This window comes from Coregonus lavaretus (genome assembly GCF_964263955.1).
Source record: "Coregonus lavaretus genome assembly, contig: HAP1_SCAFFOLD_649, whole genome shotgun sequence".
In the NCBI taxonomy this organism is placed as follows: Eukaryota; Metazoa; Chordata; class Actinopteri; order Salmoniformes; family Salmonidae; genus Coregonus; species Coregonus lavaretus.
Genome location: NW_028160101.1, coordinates 1 through 9796, shown reverse-complemented (window position 1 = coordinate 9796; position 9796 = coordinate 1).

Below are 9796 nucleotides of genomic sequence, written 5' to 3'. Positions count from 1 at the left end.
GAAATTCTCTTTCTAATTGGTCTATTAACTAATTTACCACCTGGGGCGGCAGGTAGCTTAGTGGTTAAGAGCGTTGTGCCAGTAACCGAAAGGTCGCTGGTTCTAATCCCCGAGCCGACTAGGTGAAAAATCTGTTGATGTGACCTTGAGCAAGGCACTTAACCCTAATTGCTCCTGTAAGTCGTTCTGGATAAGAGCGTCTGCTAAATGACGTAAATGTAAAAATTTGATGTCACCAGGCAGGCCAAAACTTAATCCCACCACAACAGGCTGTCTTTTCAAACCATTCATACACTAAAAGGGCATTGTCAGCATTTTCACAATTTCACAGTATTATTCCAACCTCATAGTGTGGAAATACTGTATATATAAAACACAGGAATGATACATTTTAGTTTGAAACAATTTGATGGAATTCGGTTTGATTAGAGGAACGAATAGATGCAATTCGGTTCGATACGATTCGATGCACTAACATTTGTTGCATAAACATTCATTTTCTATTCTAAATTACAATCTGCTGCTGATGGAGCTCCTGAGCTGACTTCTGTGTGTGTGTGTGTGTGTGTGTGTGTGTGTGTGTGTGTGTGTGTGTGTGTGTGTGTGTGTGTGAGGGAATGATGTATGTGGAATGTAGTCAACTGAGCTTAGCCATAAGGGAGCCTAGTGGGCATCTACCACCCCACTATCAGATTGGAGGGGGGGCAGGCAATTTTTGATCTGAAATCACCATCACCCACTTAAGTGTTTGAGCTAGTAATGTATCAATATTTATCTTTAAAGATTAGCCATCCATGACATACCCAATAAATATATAGCACAACTTTGGATTTCACCCCATCTCAAAATGGAATGGTTTTGACCGTTTGGAATCTTTTTTGGAGTAAGCGTCTCCTCCAGTTTGCTCACAATAGGGATTGCTGTCCTCGTTATGAAATTATTAACTTTACCCTGTTTATCTAAAAATGACCATATACACTGAACAACTACCAAAACTATTGCTGATGGTGGACCTGATCAATAAAATCTAATGTAAGCAGGTAGGCTATAGCCAAATGAGAGTTGTGACTCTGGTAACTTACTTTTATTCCGGTAAAGCACAATTTCCTACAGCGCATTTGTTTTGAATAACATATCAAAGTACATTGGTTGTCACTCAACTAATAAAGCCTAATATTGCACAGGCCATTTTACAAGCATTTGAATGCATGGCGCTTGCAACGCCAGGGTTGTGGGTTCGTTTCCCACGGGGGGCCAGTATGAAAATGTATGCACTCACTAACTGTAAGTCGCTCTGGATAAGAGCGTCTGCTAAATGACTAAAATGTCAATGTTGATGTAAGGAATAGACCGCCTACCTCTTATTGGTCAATGTGTGAAACAGTGCACAATGCGTAGTTTGACTAGGCTACTGATATTGCCTGGGGTTGTTCGGCATGCAATATAGATCAATGACTGTCAACGCAGTTACATGCTTAGTTGGACACTGAAGGAGAGGACCTATCAGTTGTCACAAAAGCTGAGAGGTATTTTCGTGAAGATAGAAAGAAAGTAATATGAGCAAAACATTTTGTGAACCAGTGATTGTAACGTTTTAATAGATTTTCTGACCGATGCATGCTAAGCCCCGGGATGCACTCTAAGCCCCGGGATGCACTCTATCTTAAAGGAACATTTCAAAGATAAAGGTAAGTGTTTCCATTGATATCAACCAATTAGTAGGCAATTAGTAGGCAATGCCTCATAATTGGGTAACTTCTACCCCCCCCCCCCCCCCCCCCCCCCATTAAAATAAAAAATAAAAAAATAGGGTGGTTGTCCCACTGGCTATCATAAGTTGAATGCACCAATTTGTAAGTCGCTCTGGATAAGAGTGTCTGCTAAATGACGTACATGTAAATGTAAGGGCTATTTTACCAAGAAGGCGAGTGATGGAGTGCTGCATCAGATGACCTGGCCTCCACAATCCCCTGACCTCAACCCAATTGAGATGGTTTTGGATGAGACGGACGGCAGATTGAAGGAAAAGCAGCCAACAAGTGCTCAGCATGGCGGCAGGTAGCTTAGTGGTTAAGAGCGTTGTGCCAGTAACCGAAAGGTCGCTGGTTCTAATCCCTGAGCCAACTAGGTGAAAAATCTGTCGGTGTGCCCTTGAGCAAGGCACTTAACCCTAATTGCTCCTGTAAGTCGCTCTGGATAAGAGCGTCTGCTAAATGACACAACAACAACAACAACAATATGTGGGAAAGCATTCCAGGTGAAGCTGGTTGAGAGAATGCCAAGAGCGTACAAAGCTGTCATAAAGGCAAAAGGTGGCTATTTGAAGAATCTTGATTTGATTTGTTTACACTTTTTTGGTTACTACATGATTCCATATGTGTTATTTCATAGAGTTGATGTCTTCATTATTATTCAACAATGTAGAAAATAGTAAAAAATAAAGAAAAACCCTTGAATGAGTAGGTGTGTCCAAACTTTTGACTGGTGGTGTATATATTTCCACACTATGAGGTTGGAATAATACTGTGAAATTGTGAAAATTATGATAATGTTTGAAAAGACAGCATGAAATGTCAGCCTATTGTGGTGAGATTAATTTTTGGCCTGCCTGGTGACATCACCAGATGGTAGATTAGATAATAAACCAATAGCTAAATTCTTGCTAGAGAAATTGCTCTTTGCTAAGAAGCTATTTTTGTTTACTTTTGACAATTTGAATATTAAAACAATCACAGTAACGTGTTCCCACAGAAATTATTTGATATAGAAATAAAAACGGCTGCATTGGGCCTTTAAGACTCAGTGTAAGACTGTTCAGTGTAAAGGTATTGGACAGTCAAAGTGAGCATGTATATATTTCCATGCTATATGATGATACATACACTGTGCCATTAATCATTTTCTTTAGGTTGAATGTCACAGTCGGGTGCAGTGCCTCCTGCTTCTAGCTCGTCTTGTATAAACATCCCTACAGGAACAACCTTCTCATATTTCTTTCTCTTTTCATGTGAGAGTGTCTTTAGTGGCTGGTGAGGCCTCAAAAGGCTGGAAGAGCATGTACAGTAAATAAAATAACAATGCGGTGTGTGTGTGTGTGTGTGTGAGTCTGCGTGTGTGTGTGTGATTATACTGAGGCATAGCAGAGCCCCTCTCCTTCCCTCGTTTGTTTTCATTAGGGTGATTGCATCAATGTCTCACTGACCTTCAGACACCATCCTCTGCTCTAGTCTACACACACACACACACACATACACACACACACACACACACACACACACACACACACACACACACACACACACAAACAGATGATTACTTCTGTTTTTACTGCTCATATATTCTCTCGATCTCTCGCTTTCTCTCTTTGTCTGTCTGTGTCTGTGTGTATTGCTGTGTAATAGCAGAAATGTGGATATTTTCATAGCGATGATGTATGTTTTCACTGTTCATTTTCAGCTTCCTTTCTGATGAATTCCTATGAGAGCACTTGGACCTTAAAGGGCCCTAATTACAGTTTCACTCCATTTCTGTATTACCAAAATAACCTATTCATAATGGACAGTAGTACAGTACAGTGCTGTGTAGCTAGCCTAGATGGTTGCTGGGGCAACGCATGGCTGTCCAATCGCTGATTCCAAGTTGGCAGTGACAGTTGGAAGTTTCCTGTGTGTGTGAGTGTACATGTGTGTGCTGAGACTGAGGCACTGTTTCACTGAGTGGCTTTGACCTTCAACAGTGATTAGGGACAATTAAATTGTAAAAGAAGGTTTAAACAGGGCCCTCAGGAGAGAGGAACAGTCCACACAGTGGGGGAGAGTAGAGAGCAGTTAGTTGGGTGTCAACGTGTCACTTCCTCCTGAACCAGGAGACTGCCGTGACTGGCCGGGCCTACTGTGGGTGTGGTCATCACAGGGTCGTGACCTCACTGTCAGAGTACAGGCCAACCGTATCGTCTGAAGTCGACAGAGAAATGGTAGTGTGTGGGGGGGAGGGGGGTCGTGTGTGTGTAGGTGCATATGCTTGCTCGTATTCAATTTCTCACATTTTCACGACCTCATCCAACGTTAGCAGTACATTATTTTGGTTATTGCTCATCGTCATCATCACAGCACCATATCAATATTTATCAGCAGCAGCAGGACTGAGATGGAGGAACGATTATTAATATTAATTACAGGCGACAGCGTGATTGAAGGCAGCCAGGTTTCTCATGGTGGAGTGGCTGATGTCTCCAGAGTCACTCCCACGCAGAGTGAGCAGCCCCAGCCAGCCAGGGGAGGGTTGCCTGAGTAGCAGCCCAGCCGGGACTGACATAGTCTGTTTCTCCTCCACAATGTTTTCTCAGACGGCAATGTGGTTGAGCACGTTTTCCCTTCCTTCAGATACGCCTTATTGGAACAAATTACGCCGTCGCCATTCCTCCGCAGAAATACCCCTCAGCACCAAGTGATTAATTATGTCTACTCAACCATTGAACACACATACAGCTATGTCACAGTCTCTTCTCCAAAACAGTGAGACAATCATGGGTGGTGAAGGGTGGTGTGCTATGGAATTGATTTCTATGGTAACAAGTCAGCCAGCATGCACGCGCCACTCATCTGAGATGAATAGTGTCAATGTTAGCATTCTAAACTCTCTTAGCGTTGGCTCGCGAAACTACCTTTAACTTCCTTCATACTGGATGCAGAGACATAAAAATGGTATCCACGAGTTCATCTGACTCGAGGAAAATCCTGAACTACTCCTTTAACTTTACCATAACTAGGAAGTCAAATGTTCATTTATTTCATTAGAAGAGAAATGGGTGTGACAGAGTAAATGTTGAAAAAGCACAGGCAGCCGGTGTGGCATTATTGCAGCAATCACTGCTCAATAATTTGATGAGTTAATAAGTGTCAGCATAATTAAAATCACTGTCAAGTTACATCAGTGAGAAACATTTTTTTTGGCTTCGCAGGTGATGTCATTTACTTTTAGACCTTCCTGTTAGAGGGAGTTTTGCCAATGAAAACAACTCTGCCGCTACCCCCTCTCCATTTCCCTCCTCCTCCTCTGACTCTCTCTCTCTCCACTCTTTTCTTTTCTCTCATTCTCTCTCTATCTGCCATTTTCTCTCATCCCCCCCCCCCCACCCCCCCTCTCTCTACTCCTGGCACTGGATATGTTTTCAAGCAGAACACTATCCATACACACCATAAGGGTTTGTAACCAATGTGAGTGGCTTTCACTTCTCTGGCATCAACACAAAAGCTTTTCCTTGCTTTGTAACAATTTACTATTCCCGGGAGAAGTGCGTGTTTACGAGTAAGCTTCAATCGTTCTGACACTCTGGAATTGCTTAGCGGAGCAAATGTTTCATCAGTTTCATGCATTGTGTTGGACTGACTGAAAATATAATCCGATACATATTTGCAGGGAACGTGTTCTTGGCGCACCCCAGGAATTCTCCATAAAAACAATTCTGGATTTCGCTTCACCTACTTCCTCATATTGCACTGTTGAATTGTACTTTTAGAATGATGAAGAATGAACAAATGGCATAAATTAACTTTGAATAACCCCCATCGTAGCACTTCTCATTGCATGGAGGTAACTCACCACACCTGTAAGAATTAGGTGGTATCTCCAATGGGGGTTGAGGTATGCAGACGTCAGGCCAGCCCACTCCTTTCAGAGGACCAGTGCATGGGGGAGTCAGTCAGTGAGTGGGCATGCAGCCCTCCCACACAGTGCAGGTGTGCTTTTAAAACCTCCCTGGCCATATCATCTCTAATGAATAATGATGCTGGGGCTCTTGTTTATTTGCTGGCTCTGAAACAGGATCTGGCTTATTTAGCAGGACCTCTCATTCTTCCTCCATCTCTCTCGCCCTCCCTCTCTTTCTCTCTCTTCTCTTTCTCTCTCTCCTCTCTCTCTCTCTCTCTCTCTCTTCTGCTTTCCCTTTTTCTCACGCTCTCGCTCTCTCTCTCTCTCTCTTTCCCTCTCTCCCATAACCATCTCTCTCTCTCTCCGGCTCTCCTTTTCTCTCTCTCTCTCTCTCACACACACACCATCTCTCTCTTGTTTCTCTCTCTGTTTCTCTCTTTCTCTCCCTGCCTCCCTGCCGATACATAGCTAATGGTTGGCAGATGCAGCAGGGATCCATGTGCTTGTTTGCACAGGCTGATTCCTCAGACTAAACTGGTATCGGCCGCTGCCAGCTGGGTTGTATCAAAACAGTGAGACTGTGGCAGCTCCACCTGGCAAAACAAGATGGGAACCAACGTGACCGGAGTATAACATCTCTCTTTAACAAACGAGCAGTTTACTGAGCGAACCCATCTGAGTCCACACTGTTGTTTTAGCTGTAAATCCTATCCCGTCCCCCAGACGAAGAAGTGAGATATTAGATGTGTTGAGGAAGACAAAAAAAGAAAAAACATTGAGTGCTTTCTTTGTCTGTTGAAACGGGGTCAGACTGAAATATGTGATCCAACGGTACAAAAGCCAGACTCTATATTTAGTCTTTAAGTGTTGTGAAAAGATAGAAAAGTATTTCCTCTCCTGTCTGACTTATATGATACAGTACACACTTTCAGTGATACTGATGATAACAACCTTAAGTTCCCCTCAAGTGTCTTGCCAGCAGATGCTCCTCTGTAGTGTTTATATTGGCATTTGGTTTACATTTAACCATTTTATTTTATTTTATTTTACCTTTATTTAACTAGGCAAGTCAGTTAAGAACAAATTCTTATTTACAATGGCGGCCTACACCGGCCAAACCCGGACGACGCTGGGCCAATTGTGCGCCGCCCTATGGGACTCCCAATCACGGCCGGTTGTGATACAGTCTGGAATCGAACCAGGGGGTCTGTAGTGACGCCTCAAGCACTGAGATGCAGTGTGTTAGACGGCTGCGCCACTCAGGAGCCCTGTAAGTCATGCTGTTAACAATCTGTCTGGGAGTGTGTAGCAATAACTTTGTCATAGGCCAGCCCCATTCAGTATCATGTCGGAGCCCAATAACTTTGTCATAGGCCAGCCCCATTCAGTATCATGTCGGAGCCCAATAACTTTGTCATAGGCCAGCCCCATTCTGTATCGTATCGGAGCCCAATAACTTTGTCATAGGCCAGCCCCATTCAGTATCATGTCGGAGCCCAATAACTTTGTCATAGGCCAGCCCCATTCAGTATCATGTCGGAGCCCAATAACTTTGTCATAGGCCAGCCCCATTCAGTATCATGTCAGAGCCCAATAACCTTGTCATAGGCCAGCCCCATTCAGTATCATGTCGGAGCCCAATAACTTTGTCATAGGCCAGCCCCATTCAGTATCATGTCGGAGCCCAATAACTTTGTCATAGGCCAGCCCCATTCAGTATCATGTCGGAGCCCAATAACTTTGTCATAGGCCAGCCCCATTCAGTATCATGTCGGAGCCCAATAACTTTGTCATAGGCCAGCCCCATTCAGTATCATGTTGGAGCCAAATAACTTTGTCATAGGCCAGCCCCATTCAGTATCATGTCGGAGCCCAATAACTTTGTCAAATCAAATCAAATTTTATTCGTCACATACACTTGTTTAGCAGATGTTATTGCGGGTGTAGCGAAATGCTTGTGCTTCTAGCTCCGACAGTGCAGTAATATCTAACAAGTAATATCTAACAATTTCACCACATATACTCAATACACACAAATCTAGTAAGGAATGGAATTTAAGAATATATACATATATGGACAAGCAATAACAGAGCAGCATGGACTAAGATACAGTAGAATATTATAGAATATAATACATATCAGATGAGTAGTGCAAGATATGTAAACATTATTAAAGTGACTAGTGTTCCATTTCTTAAAGTGGCCAGTGATTTCAATAGGCAGCAGCAGCCTCTAATGTGCTAGGGATGGCTATTTAACAGTCTGATGGCCAGATAGAAGCTGTTTTTCATTCTCTCGGTCCCAGCTTTGATGCACCTGTACTGACCTCACCATCTGGATGATAGCGGGGTGAACAGGCAGTGGCTCGGGTGGTTGATGTCCTTGATGATCTTTTTGGCCTTCCTGTGACATCAGGTGCTGTATGTGTCTTGGCGGGCGGGTAGTTTGCCCCCGGTAATGCGTTCGGCAGACCGCACCACCCTCTGGAGAGCCCTGTAGTTGCGGGCGGTGCAGTTGCTGTACCTGGCGGTGATACAGCCCGACAGGATGTCTTGTCTTAGCTAAGTTTGTTTAAAAGGAAAAGGAACTCACCTTAGTTACTCAGTAAACACCACTGGGACTATGTGGCCCTCGGGAAAGGGGGATTGCAGTTAGAATGAAGTGAAAAACAATGGGGTATGTGTTCCTGACACTTCACTGCTCCACAGGTGTGTGTGTGTCAGGTTGAAGCTGAGGTAAAATAGGCCACCTCCCCCCTCCCTTGCATACACCCCTTACACTACCTCACCTAGCTCTCACCCCTGTCAGCAGGAGGGGGGAGGGGAGAGAGGGATGAGAGGGAGGGAAAGGGAAAGATGGAAAAAGAGGCAGAGGTAGAAGAGAAGGAGGGAAATTGAGGAGAGGAGGAGGGAGAGGGTATAGGAGGAGGAGGAGGGAGATGGTAGAGGAGGAGGAGGAGGGAGAGGGTAGAGGAGGTGGAGAGGGTAGAGGAGGAGGAGGAGGGAGAGGGTAGAGGAGAAGGAGGAGGAGGAGGAGGAGAGGGGTAGAGGAGGAGGGAGAGGGTAGAGGAGGAGGAGGAGGAGGGTAGAGGAGGAGGGTAGAGGATGAGGAGGAGGAGGGAGAGGGTAGAGGAGGAGGAGGAGGAGGAGGGTAGAGGAGGAGGAGGAGGAGGAGGGTAGAGGAGAAGGAGGAGGAGGGAGAGGGTAGAGGAGGAGGAGGAGGAGGAGGGAGAGGGTAGAGGAGTGGAAGAGGGTAGAGGAGGAGGGAGAGGGTAGAGGAGAGGAGGAGGAGGAGGAGGGAGAGGGTAAAGGAGGAGGGAGAGGAGGAGGAGGGAGAGGGTAGAGGAGGAGGAGGAGGTAGAGGAGGAGGAGGAGGGTAGAGGAGGAGGAGGATGGAGAGGGTAGTAGAGGAGGAGGAGGGAGAGGATAGAGGAGGAAGAGGGACAGGGTAGAGGAGGAGGAGGAGGGAGAGGGGTAGAGGAGGAGGAGGGAGAGGGTAGAGGAGGAGGAGGAGGGAGAGGGTAAAGGAGGAGGAGGAGGAGGGAGAGGGTAGAGGAGGTGGGAGAGGGTAGAGGAGGAGGGAGAGGGTAGAGGAGGAGGAGGAGGGAGAGGGTAAAGGAGGAGGAGGAGGAGGGAGAGGGTAGAGGAGGAGGAGGAGGGAGAGGGTAGAGGAGGAGGAGGAGGGAGAGGGTAGAGGAGGTGGAGGAGGGTAGAGGAGGAGGAGGATGGAGAGGGTAGAGGAGGAGGAGGAGGGAGAGGGTAGAGGAGGAGGAGGGAGAGGGTAGAGGAGGAGGAGGAGGAGGAGGAGGAGGGAGAGGGTAGAGGAGAGGAAAAGAAAGAAGGGGGATTCTGTCTGCATCTGTCTCCACAGGTGGGTGTATCTGTAATGAGTGTAATGCATTCATTTTGCTTAAGAGTTGGGCAGTACTGCAGAGATTTCCTGATTTCCTGTTTTTAGAGACATGCCTTTCCATGACTGGAAAGTTCCCCAGGTGTCTGCAAAAAGGGATCTATTCATGCTTTTATAGCCAGTTAGAGAGCAACTGTTTTCCCTCACACAATTCACAAAATTATACTCAACACTATGCGTCAAAAAGAGTCAGTGAATACTGCACTGTAGCTACTGATGCTGCTGATTTGAATGTAA